The sequence below is a fragment of the Pelodiscus sinensis genome, chromosome 22 (assembly GCF_052426305.1).
Source record: "Pelodiscus sinensis isolate ZL-2025 chromosome 22, ASM5242630v1, whole genome shotgun sequence".
Taxonomy (NCBI): domain Eukaryota; kingdom Metazoa; phylum Chordata; order Testudines; family Trionychidae; genus Pelodiscus; species Pelodiscus sinensis.
The window spans coordinates 17,542,421-17,558,427 of NC_143073.1; the positions used below are offsets into that span (position 1 = coordinate 17,542,421).

The following is a 16,007-nucleotide window of genomic DNA, read 5'->3' on the forward strand; positions in this document are numbered from 1 at the left end:
TGGGAGCCAGGACTCCTGGGGTCTCTCCCAGACTCGGGGGCTGGTGGGGGGAGGGGCTGGGAGCCGGGACTCCTGGGGTCTCTCCCAGACTCAGGGGCTGGTGGGGGGAGGGGCTGGGAGCCAGGACTCCTGGGGTCTCTCCCAGACTCGGGGGCTGGTGGAGGGAGGGGCTGGGAGCCAGGACTCCTGGGGTCTCTCCCAGACTCGGGGGCTGGTGGGGGGAGGGGCTGGGAGCCAGGACTCCTGGGGTCTCTCCCAGACTCGGGGGCTGGTGGGGGGAGGGGCTGGGAGCCGGGACTCCTGGGGTCTCTCCCAGACTCAGGGGCTGGTGGGGGGAGGGGCTGGGAGCCAGGACTCCTGGGGTCTCTCCCAGGCTCGGGGGGAGGGGCTGGGAGCCGGGACTCCTGGGGTCTCTCCCAGACTCGGGGGCTGGTGGAGGGAGGGGCTGGGAGCCGGGACTCCTGGGGTCTCTCCCAGACTCGGGGGCTGGTGGAGGGAGGGGCTGGGAGCCGGGACTCCTGGGGTCTCTCCCAGGCTCGGGGGCTGGTGGGGGGAGGGGCTGGGAGCCAGGACTCCTGGGGTCTCTGCGTTGCAAGATACTCCGGGGGAGCGGAGGCTAAACACGCTCACGCCCTCCCCTGGCTGGAGGAGCCGGGGCCGTGCGAGGGGCGGGCAGGAGGTGCCCGCAGGCTGCTGGTTCAGGCGATGCTGGCAGGACCCGCACGCCCCGGACCGGCTCTCGCCCGTCGCACAAGCCTCAGTCCCGGCTCCCGCCCCACGCGGGACGGGCCTGGCCCCAGCTGCAGCGCAGGGCAATGCGCATGGCCGGGCGCGAGCTGGGCGGGTCCCGGGCCCCAGCTTCCTCCCCCCGCTCCCGCCTGCTGGCGCGGTCCGGCCTCCGCCAGGCCCAGCTCAGGGCCGAGACCGGCTGCGGTCGCTCCCGGGGCGCCGCGCGGCTGGGCTGCCACGGAGACTTGCCCGGCGCCCCTGGCCCCTGCTCGGAGGCGGGGTGTCTGCGGGGTGAGTGGGGCGGTGCCCCAGTTCCCGTCCTGCTGGGGGTGCCCGGCTCTGGGCGGGGGGCGGGGCTGGTGGTTGGAGCAGGGCTCTTGGGTGCTTTCCCTGGCTCAGGGGCCCATAAAGTTGAATAGCGTTGGGGGGTTGAGAGACCCGAGTTCTTTCGCTGACTCTGCCGTGACTTGGTGATCATAGTCCATCTTCCAGCTGCATCCTCCTGGGGCCCATTTCTCTTTCTCCTGGGGTCAGGAAAGGGGGTTTGGGCACCCAGCCACTCTCTGACACAGTGTTGGTGGGTACAGATGGGGTTTGGCTCTGCAGGGATGGTGGGGACATGGCCCATGCTGGCGGATGCTTGATGTGACCGGTTAGATCATAGGGTCCTCTTGGGGCAGCCCCCAAGTATGCTGACAATGCCACTGACACCCGCCTTCTTGCTCCCTGGGGCTTCCCACCACCCAGTCCTGCTAGGCCAGATCCTCTGGTCTTCCCCACACAAGGCACAAAGTGAGGATAACCACCCCTACAGAACAACAGTACAGTTCCAGGAGGGCATAGCTGTAAGGCCTCAGTGCTCAGGAAACCAATCCCCAAAAGGGAACAAAATTCAAAACAAATCTTCCTTAGTCTGTGTAGAAGTTTTACACGGGGAAATCTTAAGCATCTGCCCCCTTTATCAGTAGGAGAGATGCACAGTGGTTGCCTCCCCAAGTAACAATTCATTATACCGGGTTTGATAATAAACAAAAGTATCTTATGAAGTACAAAAAGTAGGATTTAAATGATTGCAAGTGAAAACAGATCAAAGTATGTTAAGATAAAGTAAACCAAAGAGCTAGCTAGTCCTAACCCACTAGGAAACTTGTTACATGCAAATTCTTACCCTAAACAGCTGTTCTAATGCTCTTTTTGACAAGCTAAGCAGCCTCTTAGCTCAGGCCCAATCCTTCCCCATCCAATCTTAGATATTTCCAGCAGACATCTTAGGTTGTAAGGGCCGGGGGGGAAGGGGGGAGTCTCCTGGCATCTGACCACTGCCCCAATTGTTTGGTTCCCCTCTTTTCCCCCATGTGGGAATTCTTTGTGGTCAGTTCAAACTTTTCTCACTTCAAGTAGGAAAGTACCAGATCCAAAGTGGGTTTCAGCATTAGGACCAACCACAGTCAGGGCTCATAGGACAAACAAGAATATTCACAGGTCATTGACTTGATAGCTGAGTCATTAAGTTTCCAGGGCATCCAAAATGGCCATCATTAATGTGTACACAAATACAAACTTCATATGTCTAACTTCACACATAGGAATGATACATGGTTGCCTTTTAGCTATCACATTTTAAGTCACCTTAGCTATCACCTTTAAAGTCATGGAAGTTGGGAGAGATTCCAGAAGACTGGAAACGGGCAAAAGGAAATGAAAACAACCCAGGAAACTACAAACCAGTCAGTTTAACTTCTGTCAGGAAAGATAATGGAGCAAATAAATAGGGAATTCATCTGCAAACAGATGGAAGTTAATAAGGTGATAGGTAACATAGAGCATGGATTTATAAAGAATAAATCATGTCAAACTAATCTGAGAGTTTTCTTTGACAGGGTAACTAGCCTTGTGGATAAGGGGGAGCCACTAGACATGGTATACCTAGACTTTAGTAAAACTTTGATATGGTCTCTCGAGACCTACTTATAAAAAAACTAGACAAATACAACCTACATAGGGCTGCTGTAAGGTGAGTGAATAACTGGCTGGATAACCATTCTCAGGGTACGTATAGGCAGCAGGGCTGTTTAAGGATACTAGAGGTGTACTGAAATAGCTACCCCACATCTTTGAAAAGTGCCCATTATTTTGAAATAACAGGTGTGCTATTTCGGTATCCCTGTAACCCTCATTCTGCAAGGGTTAAGGGATGTCTCATAATAGCACATTATTTCAAAATTTGGCGCTGTGTAGATTTGCATAGCACAAATTGCGCAAGAGGGCTTATTCCTGAGCGGGAGCGTCAAAGTATTTGCGCAAGAAGCACTGAATTCTTACATTAGAACATAAGTGCTCTTGCGCGAATTCAAGCAGCCAATGTAGACATCTGGCAAGTTTTTGCGTAAAAGCGGCCGCTTTTGCGCAAAATCTTGCCAGTCTAGACGCACTCCACATGTCTACACTGCAGGGGTTTTCCGGGATACTCAAGGCATCCCGGAAAAATTCCCATCATGTCCAAGGAACGTGTTTGCTCTTCTACTTTTTTTTGTGGAAAAGCAAATGTGCTCTTTCGGGGAGCCCTAATTCTACAAGGAATAAAGATTCCTCCAAAAGAGGAAAAGCCTCTTCCAGAAAAGCAATCAGAAAAAGCTACTCAAATTGCAGAGTGCAATTGCGGAGCTTTTTCCCCCCAAAAAACACCATAGCCTGACCTAGTCTGAGAGGGAACACAATAGGGCTGTGTCTACACTGCACCCCTTTTCCGGAAAAGGGATGCAGATTAGACAAGTCGGAATTGCAAATGAAGCGGGGGATTTAAATATCCCCCGCATCATTTGTATAAACACGGCTGCCGCTTTTTTCCGGCTCGGGGCTTTGCCGGAGAAAAGCGCCAGTCTAGACGGGATCTTTCGGAAAATAAAGCCTTTTCCGAATGATCCCTTATTCCTCTTAAATCCCCCGCTTCATTTGCAATTCCGACTTGTCTAATCTGCATCCCTTTTCCGGAAAAGGGGTGCAGTGTAGATACAGCCTAGCAGTTTTCAAGTACCTAAAAGGAGGAGGGAGAAAAATTGTTCTTGTCTGATGATAGGACATGAAGCAATGGGCTTAATTTCAGCAAGGAAGGATGAGGTTGGACATAGAAAAAACTTCCTGTCCGGGTGGTTAAGCACAGGAATAAATTGCCTAGGGAGGTTGTGGAATCTCCATCACTGGAGATATTTAAGAGCAGGTTAGACAAATGCTTATCAGGGATAATCTAGATGGCTACATCTACATTGGCAAGATTTTGTGCAAATACTTTTAACGCAAGAGTTTTTGCGTTAAAGTATTTGCGCAAGAGAGCATCTACACTGGCATGTGCTTTTGTGCAAAAGCATCCGTACCAGTGTAGATGCTCTCTTGCGCAAGAAAGCTCCAATGGCCATTTTAGCCATCGGGCTTTCTTGTCAAGAAATTTATGTTGCTTGTCCACACTGGCCTCTTGCACAAGAACAGTTGCACAAGTGGGCTGCACAAGTACAGCAGCCCTATGTAGGTTGTATTTGTCTAGTTTTTTTATAAGTAGGTCTCGAGAGACCATATCAAAGTTTTACTAAAGTCTAGGTATACCATGTCTAGTGGCTCCCCCTTATCCACAAGGCTTGTTACCCTGAGTGGGAGCATCATAGTTCTTATGCAAGAAGCCCTGATTTCACACATTAAAACGTCAGTGTTCTTGCTCAAGAACTCCCTGCCAGTGCAGATAGGTAGCAGCTGCTTTTGCGCAAAATCATGCCAATGTAGACAGCTGATCAGTGTTTCTCAACCTTTTTATTATAAAGTACTCCTTAAAAAAAAAGTTCTCCTGGTATCTAATAGGTTTTTTTCCACCATTGCAACACATTTGTTCAAATAACTTAATCTGAGCCGAGCAGGTAATTAAATTTTTCGGTTTGAAATGTAGAAAAATAATAAAATGCTGTAAAACTTAAAACAAAAATTCAGTTTTCTCCAAATTTCAGTTGTGTTCACGTACCCCCTAGACTTCTGTTGTTGAGAAACACTGATCTAGATGGTGCTTCATCCTGCCGTGAGAGCAGGGGACTGGATTTCATGACGTCTCGAGGTCCCTTCCAGCTCTAGGATTCTATGATGCATATTCAGGGGATTGTGACATTACAAAGAGATGTTACCTGAGGTAGTTTGTCTAAAGCATCTTTGAGTCATTCATATTTGTATTCATAAGCCAGTTCTCATAAAACATGCGGGAGCCATGACGCTAGGGCAAGGGGAACTGGGGCAGGAACAGGGAGGGGCACTAGGGATGCCCTGACTCTGGCAGGTGGCTCTATGACATGTGGCGCCCTCAGAGTCAAGAGTATCCTGGGCCCAGGGATTCTCCGGGACTTCCAGTCATCCTGCTAGCTCCCTACACTTGGCACTGTGGCTACTGGGCCTGGGGGATATACCAGTGGGGACTGAGGAAGAAAGAGGGCCAGGTGGGGACCTCAGAGGTGTTGCTGATGGCTAATGCTCCTCCCATCCCGCATTCTCCTAGTGCCTGATCCGGACCCAGGTGTCCTGTGTGCCCTGTCTTGACTGGTTGGATCCTGCCCAACAGCCTGGATGGGCTCCCCCCAGAGCGACAGCCTCAGTAGCTCACTGCAGACTGCTCTTGATGGGGCACCCGAAATCAACAACCAACACTCAACTGTGCACAGGTGTCCGGCTCTGCGGGCCTGCCCTGGGTGTCACTCCCTTGTGAGTCACATCCAGAAGGGCTGCCCCACTGTGTGGTGCCCAGAGTGCAAGTGCTCCTTCTGCTTCCGCTGCTTGCAAGTGGGGTATTGTGGCTACAGGAACCCCCAGTGCCCTATCCAGGGCAGGCAGAGACTGCAGAGCAAAGGAAGCAGCCAGCCCCAGCGGTGAGCTACGAGAGACCATAACTTCTTATGGCCGTTTCCTTCACAGAACATGGCTTTCTTACAGAGTTTGCTCTCAGGTCTTGCTATTGTTAGCATTAGAGATTAAGGTGTGCTTCTTGTCTGCATTGCAAACTGCGTGGTGTACACTTTTATTGTCATTTCCTTATGTAACCCTTTCTACAATGTAATCCCATCTGAACCTCTCTAAAATTCTGTGGTGCGAGTGAAGGTGTGTGCACAGTTCAGGAGAAGTGTGAAAGCTCTCACAAGCACCCAGATGGTCAACAAGACCAAGAAACTTGGAGACAATTGGAAAACTTCCATTGTGCCCCATGCTAAACGAATTAGCACAACTGACAGCCCAGGGGACAGGCAGGCACCCTCAAAAGTGAGACCTCAAACAAGAGACAATGATTGGAAGTCTGACAAGAGCTATCAAAGGAAAAGTGTGGGAAACTCTGAGGTTAACACTATTTAAAGATTACTAGGGGGCTGGGCCCCCTGCTCGCTGTGCTCACCAGACCCCCTGTTGTGGCCACTTTGTGGCCAGAGAGCCTGTTAATCTTGCACTGAGCCCAGCTGTGCTCCCCGAAGCCCCACGTCACTCTCACCCTTCTCCACTCCCACTGACCACATGTCTGGATGGGACCCTCTATCCGAACGGTCTCAGCCAATCTCACCCACTTGTGCGCTTCAGAGGCCAACCAGTCCCCACTGCCTGCACCCTTCCCGCTCCTGCCCCACCCGCCATAAAATAGTCCATGGCCCACGGCCCACCCCTCTCCTTCCACCCCTAGCCCCACCACCAGCCTGCGTTCCTACACCCCCATTCCCCTGCCTCCATTCCTACACCCTTCCTCCCTAACTCCTCCTACCTTGCCTCCTCCCTCTCCCCATCCCACACTGCCTATCTGTACTCCCACCTCCTTCCTCGATATTCCTACACCCCCATCCTTCCCTAATCCCGCCCATTCTGCACCCCCATACCATCTCCGTTCTTATATCACCCTCACTTCCACCATCCCCCCTTAGTACACCACCCATCCCCACATATTCCCCTATCCCCCTTCCTCCCTCCTTACACACACCCTGCCCCCTCCCATGAACAGGCATCCCCACACTGCCCATCCCCCGTCTCCATTCCTATATCACCCTCACATCCACCATCCCCCCTTAGTACACCACCCATCCCCACATATTCCCCTATCCCCCTTCCTCCCTCCTTACGCACACCCTGCCCCCTCCCATGAACAGGCAACCTAACCAGCAAAGAAACGGCACTAGCTCGTAGGCAGGAATTTGGGGGGGGGGCTGCTCCCAGTGCTGTGACAGCAGGATATGGGGGGCTGCCTGGAGAGACGGGGCACAAAGGTGCATTGCTGGGGTGTGTGAAGTGGGAAAGGGGGATGTCTGTGGGCAGAGGAAATGAAAAGGAGGCACAGAAAGAGGCCGGAGGGAGGGTCAGAGAGCGGGGTTCTTTCGGGATGCCAGGTGGAGAAGGGAGGATGGGCTGAGGACACACATGGAGGATAGAAAGAGGGCCAGGGAGCCATGCAGTGAGGCTCTGGGCGCCACCATGCAGAAGCAATCCCCTACCCCCCAACTAGCCTGCCCCCACTTGGCCATGTTGGCAGCCACTTCAAACACTGCTGGGCCTTGCCTGTGTGATGCCTCAAGGGCTTCCGGACTGCAGCAGTGGTTTTCGGACTGCAGGGTGGCTTGGTGCTGGTGCGGCCACTTGGGGCGCAGCGGGGGATCGAGCAACCAGAGATACAGAACCTGCCTCTGTTCCCGGCACAAGTGGGTTGCTCTCTGGGCCTCACACCAGCTGAAGCAGCCCCCTGGGCCAGGGGTCTGAGAGCCCACATCTGGGAAGAGCATGGCCTTGTGGCCCCCGCTTCTAGGCAGCAAGCAAAAGTTCAGCCTGCCCCACGCCCGCGGTTGCGCACCACAGTTAGCTGCCAGAAGGGGACATGGTGCAGTGGTTGCTCCCCCTGACCAGGGAGCCTCCAGGGCTGGCCAGGCATGCAGCCAGCACTTCCCCTCAGCCACCAAGCTCTGCCCCGCTTCTCCTGTGGGCCTGCTCCCGCGTGTTGCCTCAGGCCCTCTGGTCTTTGGGTAGACTCCCAGCGACCTCAGGTCCAGCCATCCCAGAGCCTGTACCTGGGGTTTCCCCTCCGAACAATGGTGGTGGCGCTGCCACAGCACCATTTCCTGCAACATGCTGATCCGGGTTGGTGCCTAGGCCCTGGATGGAATCACTCCCTGCACTGAGCACTGTTCTGGGACCAGCAAAGCCACCTGGCAGCCCAGCCTGGGCAGATTCTACCTCCAAAGGGTCCTGCCCACTCAGCTCTTGCTGCAGTCTTTTGGGAGGCAGAATCTGTCCAGGCCGGGCTGCCAGGCAGCTTTACTGGTTCCCGAACAGTGTCTGAAGCAGGGAGGTTCTGGGACTGCGGAGCCTGTGGGATGCAGTGATGTGCACCACATCACTCTGTCATCCCACAGGAAAAACAATTTGTATAGAGAGAAATGTCAGCATGACATTGCAAAATCTGCAGCCTCAAATGGGAACTTACAAATACAAAGATGGGGTGCTTTTGCCATGGTTCTCTGGCTTCAGTCCTGTAGCACCTCAGAGCAAAGGGATCGTGAACAACAGAGCCCAGCTCCTCAATCATCTTCAGTCTAACTGGCCACAACAAACAGGTAACCAATCACAGGATGTGTCTGTGGGCATGTGTGCATGCATATGCTGCGCTCCCAGTTGTATTTCAGTAAACACGGCGCATTGCCTTTTCCCTGAATAGATCCCATGTGCGCTCCCAGTGCCAGGGAGAGAACCCCGGAGTCCTGGCTCCCAGCCCCTGGGCTCTAACCCACCAGCCCTCAACCACTCAATGGGGATGAAAAGGGATCAGATTTGAACAGCTCCAGCCATTGCAATGAACTTCTGCTCTTTGGCCTGTGGGCACCTCAGTTCCAGCAGGCAGGTGATTAAACACAGAAGAGCTATGAGAAGTATTGGAAATCTGGCCTTCGAGGGCACAAATTCCATAGCAGGCTCTGCAACATACAGACCAAATCACGATGCACTCCAAGGGCTGGGAGCTGAAGGGAGGCTAATTCAGGCAGGAAATAAGGCAGGTGATTCTTCACCACATAAGTAATTAGCTCTTGGAACCATTTCCTCAGGGGCTTCTCCATCCCTGGAAACTTGCACAGCAAGCTGGGCAGCTGGTCTAACACATCTGCTTTTGTTCAAAGGATGATGGGGGAGCAGCTCTGTGTTACACGGGGGTCAGACCAGGCAATTGTATACATGCTAACCTGTTCGTACCCCATACCAGGGTATGGGGCACCCGGCAGGCTTGGATTGGGGTACACAGAGCACACAATGGAGCTCAGAGAGCACCTAACGCCGGTCATTCGTGCGCTGTGCCCACGAAAGCTCATGATACCATCTACGTGTTTTGTTAGTCTTTAAAGTGCTACTAGATCTTTTGTTGTTTTTTGTTTTTTAAGATTACTTGCCCTACGTTGGCCTGTGCCTTTATACAGCCCTGCTCACCTGGGCACAGTGAGTCATCACTGCCAGCGTTCGCTGATGCATCTGACCCATGTTAACAGGAAACAGCCGGAAATCAAACTAGATTTGTCCTGTGTCTTTGTGCAGCCAGAGAAGCCCCACCAGGGCCTAGCCCCTGAACACCAGGGTCCAAAACCCCACAAAGGCAGGACAGACCCAGCATGGGAACTGGGCCATGCAGCTGGGCTGAGCTGTGGCAACTGGGCACTTGGGAAAGCCTAGAATAAACACCCCCAGCTAATGTGCCACAGGAGGAGAGCCCCCATGTAACAGCTTCCCAGAGACCAGCCCCTGACAGGACGTCCTGCACTGCAGGGTGCCTCATAGGGATACAGCTGCCTAGACTTGGCTGTTTGGTCTCGGGAGCATATTTCACACCAGCATAAAGTGGGGACAGCAACTGACCTGCCATTTATCATCTGTCACAACAGTCCCCTCTGTCCTGAGACTCAGAACACTGTGTTGTTTGATGGGCCTCTTTCTCTCTTGGGTTCCAGCCCAGCTGTGGAGGGGAGTAGGGGCTGGGAACCAGGACTCCTGGGTTCTGTCCCCGGCCCTAGGATGGGAGTGGGAGTTGGGGGGGCTGGAACTCCTGGGTTCTCTTCCAGGTTCGGGGAGGTGCTGGGAGCTAGGACTCCTGGGGTCTCTCCCAGACTCGGGGGAGGCAGTGGGGGGAGGGGCTGGGAGCTAGGCCTCCTGGGGTCTCTCCCAGACTCGGGGGAGGCAGTGGGGGGAGGGGCTGGGAGCCAGGACTCCTGGGGTCTCTCCCAGACTCGGGGGAGGCAGTGGGGGGAGGGGCTGGGAGCCAGGACTCCTGGGGTCTCTCCCAGACTCGGGGGAGGCAGTGGGGGGAGGGGCTGGGAGCCAGGACTCCTGGGGTCTCTCCCAGACTCGGGGGAGGCAGTGGGGGGAGGGGCTGGGAGCCAGGACTCCTGGGGTCTCTGCGTTGCAAGATACTCCGGGGGAGCGGAGGCTAAACACGCTCACGCCCTCCCCTGGCTGGAGGAGCCGGGGCCGTGCGAGGGGCGGGCAGGAGGTGCCCGCAGGCTGCTGGTTCAGGCGATGCTGGCGGGTCGCTGTAGACCCGCACGCCCCGGACCGGCTCTCGGCCGTTGCACAAGCCTCAGTCCCGGCTGCCGCCCCATGTGGGACGGGCCTGGCCCCAGCTGCAGCGCAGGGCAATGCGCATGGCCGGGTCCCGGGCCCCAGCTCCCCTCCCTCCTTCTCCCGCCTCGCCCCCCCCGGTCCCGCCTGCTGGCGAGTTCCAGCCTCCGCGGGGCCCAGCTCGGGAAGCCGCGCGGCCGGGCTGCGACGGAGACTTGCCCGGAGCCAGAGCACTGAGCTCTCGGCCCCTGCTCGGAGGCGCGGTGTCTGCGGGGTGAGTGGGGCGGCGCCCCCGTTCCCGTCCTGCTGGGGGTGCCCGGCTCTGGTGGTTGGAGCAGGGGCTGGGAGCCAGGGCTCCGGGGCTGCTTTCGGTCTAGACCGCGGCCCCTTCTTGTCATCTGAGCCCTTCCCTGCTGCAGCTGCCTGAGGGCGGTGGAGCCTCGGCCCGCCTCGCAGTAAGAACCCAGAGGCAGGAGCGGAGTCTGGGGGGAGACGGGGTCCCTGTGCAACCGGCCGGGCGACAGGCGCGCTCAGTGGCAGGGCCGGCCCACAACATTTTGGCACCTGATGCGGGGAGGTCAATTGACGCCCCCTTTTCTCCTGCCTCCCTGTTCTGTCTCTTGTGCCCCTCCTCGAGCACCGCCCGCCCCATCTCTGCATGGAGAGCAGAGAATACAGATGCACCAGCAGCAGACACAATTTTCTGCACTCTGGGTCCTAGTGCCCCCCACCCCCCACAGAGTCTGGCACCTGAGGCAGCCGCCTCAGTTCGCCTTATGGTAAGGCCAGCCCTGCTCAGTGGGCAGTTGCAGCAGGGTCCTGTGCAATGTGGGGGTCAGCCCTGGCTCTGGGCTCATTGCGGCCATCGCTCGGGACCAGATAATGGAGCAGAAGAGGGGCGCAGATGGTTTGAAGTCAGGGGCTGATGCAGGGGAAGGGACTCCGTGAGGCAGTGACTGTGAGTGGCACAGTGGGGAGGGCCGTGGAGCCTGCTTTGGAGGGTGGCGGGAGTTCCCCAGCTATTCACTAGCTGGTGCCCTCCTGACCATGGTGATCAGTGGGGTCCTAGCCCGCCACAGGGCTCAGTGATTGGGGAGGCCCTGCTGTGGGGCAGAGGCCCCCCCTCCCTGGGATCTCACAGCTTCCCCCCCCCCCCCCAGTGATACGGCTCCAGGAAATGGGCTCTTGCTGCAGCAGCGGGGATGGCTCTCAGCGCAGGACTGCTCCCAGGAGCGATGGAGATGGCTGGTTCAGCAGGGACATCGGTGGGGAATTCTTCGTCGGCGGGGACCATGTTGGCGGCTTTGATGCCAGTAGCAGCAACTGGGGCAGCGGCGGCTGTGACGCTGGTGGCAGCGGCTGGGACGGCGGCGGCTGTGACGCTGGTGGCAGCGGCTGGGACGGCGGCGGCTGTGACACTGGTGGCGGCGGCTGCGACGCTGGTGGTGGAGGCTGTGACAGTGGCGGCTGCGGAGGGGGTGACTGCTAAACAGCCGGAGCTGGCCCCGGGGACTGCAGGCTTTCCAGGCAGCCCTTGCTCACAATATGCACGGAACGAGGCTCGCTCCTCAGGACCCCCTGCTCTCTTGGCCTCTGGGAGAGGAGTGGGGGCTCATGGGTTAGGGGTGGGAATCCAGATGCCTGGATCCTAGTCCTGGCTCTGGGAGGAGAATGGGGCCTGGTGGTTAGAGCAGGGAGCTGGGAGCCAGGACTCCTGGGTTCTCCAAACCGCTCTGTCTCTCTTTTGCTGGCCTGTCTCAAATCATTCAGCGCTGGGGACTGGTCTCTCTCTGACCTGCATAAATGCTGACTCTTAGGAGGAGGCCAAGCCTGTCTGTCCATGTCTGGCCTATCTGGGGTCTCAGCGGTGTGATGGGCCCCACAAAGGGTGGCTGGGCTCCGTCCCCCTGTGGCTGATCCTGCCTCCCAGATGGGGCTGAGCGATTGCCATGAGCCCCAAGGATGCATGGGGCGGGGGAGTTGTGGAAATGGGGGGGATGCCTGAGGGCAGAACCCAGCTACCTTAGGGACCTCCACCGGGTGGGCTTTGGAGCGAGGGGCAGTCTAGTGGCACTGCTCACCCCGGGGCCCTTTGCTAGTGAATAAGGCGCGATAGAACTGGGCTGATTTTTATATCTGCACCTATAGTAGTTAGGCTAGAGACTACTAATTCTTTTGCACACTTTTCAGGTGTTGCGTGATTGAAATGTTCACAGGGGTAAGAGAGGGGGAATCAGATCCCTCTTTGCCAAGTCACATTTGCCTTAAATCTTTGGAACTGTTCACTCACAAACTCTCACCAGCCCCTCTCGAAGTAGAGTAAAAAGCCTTGAATCACCATATCACCCGTGTTTTGCTCTTCATTTCTCTCGGGCACATGGAACAAGCCTGCTTTCCCAGCCTGGGTCCCTGGGGTTAGATGCCAGTGCATTCCCACGGGATTTGCCTGGCTTTGCCATTCTGCACACTTGGATCGCGATGGTTGGATCCATGGCAGAGTGTGTGTGAGAGGACCCAGCAGAGGGGATTTTTATCTCTGTGGTTGGCCTGGGGACCAATTCTAAGTGCAGAGAGGGAGAGTTCTGAGTATTGAGCCATGGGAACAACTTTTCTCCATTTGGGAGAATTTTTCAATGATGAAGCGATGGTTTTATTCACCTTGTTATGTTGTATGTGAGTTCTGCTGTCCTGTAGTAACCGTGTGTGAGTGCCTCAGTTTCCCTTGGCATAGTACTAATGCCTAGATGGTGTCGAAGCAAACGCCTCACTCACTTTACGCAGCTAAACAGACAGTTTTATTGGCCAATAAAAGCAAAGTGAGCCAAACGTGGTCCTAGCAAAGCCGGGCCCAGTAAGGCTGCTTAATACAATCAATCCTAGTATTTTTATACCCTTAACCAAACAGTCTGACGTTAGGGCATCTAATTACAGAAATAATCAATTAGACTAGGAAAAACAAAGCCTTATTAACAAGATGGCAGACAGGTACGAGGGAGTACCTCTCCTCTCTGAACCAGCCCAATTAACACATTCCAATAGCACATCTGTCTTGGCCTGGCGCATGGGGTGATAGAAAGTTCACTCTGGCCTACGTGCAAAGACAAAAAGCTGAAATGGTTTCTGTTATACAAGATGGCTTCTAGCTAAACATAAACTAGCTTCATCAACTCCCCCCTTTTAGCCTTTTAAAGGCTAACCATGAAACCGTTTTACATCTTTATTTTTATCAAAGCCTTTATATACATTTTTTGTTCCTCTCTCTGTTCATCATATTTTAACATCATTACTTTCACATTTCCTTTAGTGAGGGTCTGTCCCTTGTTTTCTAGAATACAAGAAATACAGCATTTGATTAGCAAGAAACAAAAATAAGCACAAAAGAATATAGCCAATACTAAAACTACACTTTGCAAAATCCAGGTTCCCACATGTCCAAACCAGCCTTTTAACTAATTCCAGAGGGTCTAGTCTTCCCCCTGCCTTAAGCATTCCACAGTTTTTTTAATTTCTGAGGCATCTTCCTCCACTTCTTTGCTGGTGTTAGTGATATACACACAGCATTCCTTTCCTACTAAGGCACAAACCCCGCCCTTACTAGCTAGGACATAGTCTAGGGCCATCCGGTTCTGGAGAACTATTTGTCTTACTTTTTCTAGTTCCATATTAATGGCACGGAGAGCTTTGGTTGTGGCATTAGCTACTTTTTTGAAAGCTACTTTCAGCCTCCGAATTTCTCTTACTGCATAGGCCACACCCAATCCTGGGAACGCAATTCCCCAAAACCGCTGTGTTTCTGTTATCTCTCGGTAGTTTCGGATTCTACTACCAGGGAGATGGTTAGTGATTTGAATGGCTGGGAAGGCTGCTCCAATGTAGCAGGTTTCACTCCAGCCCTTGGGCACTGTTTTGTATGCTCGGCGACTACATATAAAGTAATGGCCAACCTTTGCTGTTAAGGTCCTTTGGCATTGGGGCTTTATTATCCATTGCAAATAGTACCCATCGATTCCAAAGTCATAAGGGCCTTTGTTATTTTCCCAGGTGTTATTTCTGTTTTATACTTCATTTAGGACAATGTTTACTTTACACCTGCTTTTCCCCACTCGGGCTTCTGTACCATTACATGTCCAGCAGTATTTTCCAACTGGTGTCAGAGCTAGGCGGATGTACCCTGGGCTAGTAAACCCTTTATCCTGCCAGGTATTATTTGGCTTTAGCTTATTAAACAATGGGCCATTCATTTGAGTGTTGTTCAGTGGAACTGGAATTATTGGGATGCCTCCTTCTGAATGTACAGGACTGTGAGCACATATCCAGCAACCTGTGGAATTAAATTCTTGGGAAACTTGGTTCATTAAAAGCATAAACACATTTGAACCATATAGGTTATAACTACTAGGTATTAAAAACAAAACTAAGCATAAGCTTAACATGAATTGTTTGTCCAGCCTCATGCTGACTGTTCTTCAGGACTTTGTAGACTGCTTCACCTATCGCTGGCAGGTCCTTCTGGGCCGCAGCTGGTACCTTGGCCTCGGTCTTTCAGGATCGTCTGCTTCAGGGCTTGGATTGCCGGTACTAAGCCTGCGCTGATCCTCATCTACTTTTGGACCTGGATTTCTGGTACCAGGTCTGCGGTGCTCCTTGTTGGGGCCGACTTCTGTAGGGGCCAGGACGGATTTGCAGTGGGATGCGTGAATCCAGGTGGGCAATCCTTCGCACTTTACAGCAGTATGGGTGGTCAAAAGGACTTGGTAGGGACCCTTCCACCTGGGTTCTAGGGCAGTTTTTCACTGGTGAACTTTCACGCAAACCCAGTCTCCTGGTTGTAGTTTATGGCACGGCTCAGTCGGGGCCTCTTGGAAGGCGTCCTTAACCTGTGAATGATAGGACTGTACACACCTCATAAGTTCCTGACAATACTTGACTATGCTTCCTTTAATGAGTATGGCATCAGCCAGGTTAATGTCTGGGCTGCTTAACAGTCTTATAGGTCGGCCACATGCAATTTCATGTGGACTGAGTCCAGTTTTCTGATTAGGAGTGGCTTTTATGCTTATTAGGGCAATCGGGAGTGCTTCTACCCATGTTAAACCAGCGTCCTCACGTATCTTAGCAAGTTTGTTTTTTAAAATCCCGTTACGTCTCTCTACTGCTCTTGCGCTTTCCGGGTGTCGCAGGCAGTGCAGTGCTTGTCTGATAGAGTAGTGCTTTGTTAGCTTTTGAACAATTTGTCCAGTAAAGTGGGTACCTCTATCACTGGAGATCACTAGGGGTATTTCCCATGATGGGATGTAATGATTTAGAAGTTTCTTAGCTACTGTGATGGCATCTGCTTTCCTGCAGGGATAAGCTTCTACCCATCCCAAAAACAAACAAACAATAACCAGCACATATTCAAAGGATTGACATTTAGGCAATTGAATAAAGTCCATTTGTAAATTCAGAAATGGTCCTAAAGGCGGAGGTCTGGTTGCCGGAACTGTCTTTACAGGTTTACCCACGTTGTGGGCTTGGCAGACAGGGCAAGCCAGACAGTAATTTTTTGCTGCTTGGGAGAATTTGGGAGCAAACCAATTTTACTTTAGGATTGCCACCATCCCCCCTTTGCCAACGTGCGACAATTTATGGAGCACGGAGGCAAGGTGAGGTAGCAAGACTACTGGGGCAACAATGCGGCTGTTAGAGCTGCG

The 16,007-nt window shown here is 53.7% G+C and overlaps 2 long non-coding RNA genes across 2 annotated transcripts; both read left to right on the forward strand.

Annotated features, from left to right (window-relative positions):
• Positions 1–554: 554 nt before the first annotated feature.
• LOC149521836 (uncharacterized) lies at positions 555–9,160 on the forward strand. Its single transcript, XR_016347698.1, has 2 exons — positions 555–1,020; positions 5,255–9,160. It is a non-coding gene; the product is annotated as an uncharacterized LOC149521836 (long non-coding RNA).
• Positions 9,161–10,069: 909 nt separating this feature from the next.
• LOC149521837 (uncharacterized) lies at positions 10,070–12,656 on the forward strand. Its single transcript, XR_016347699.1, has 2 exons — positions 10,070–10,588; positions 11,475–12,656. It is a non-coding gene; the product is annotated as an uncharacterized LOC149521837 (long non-coding RNA).
• The last annotated feature ends 3,351 nt before the right edge of the window (positions 12,657–16,007 follow it).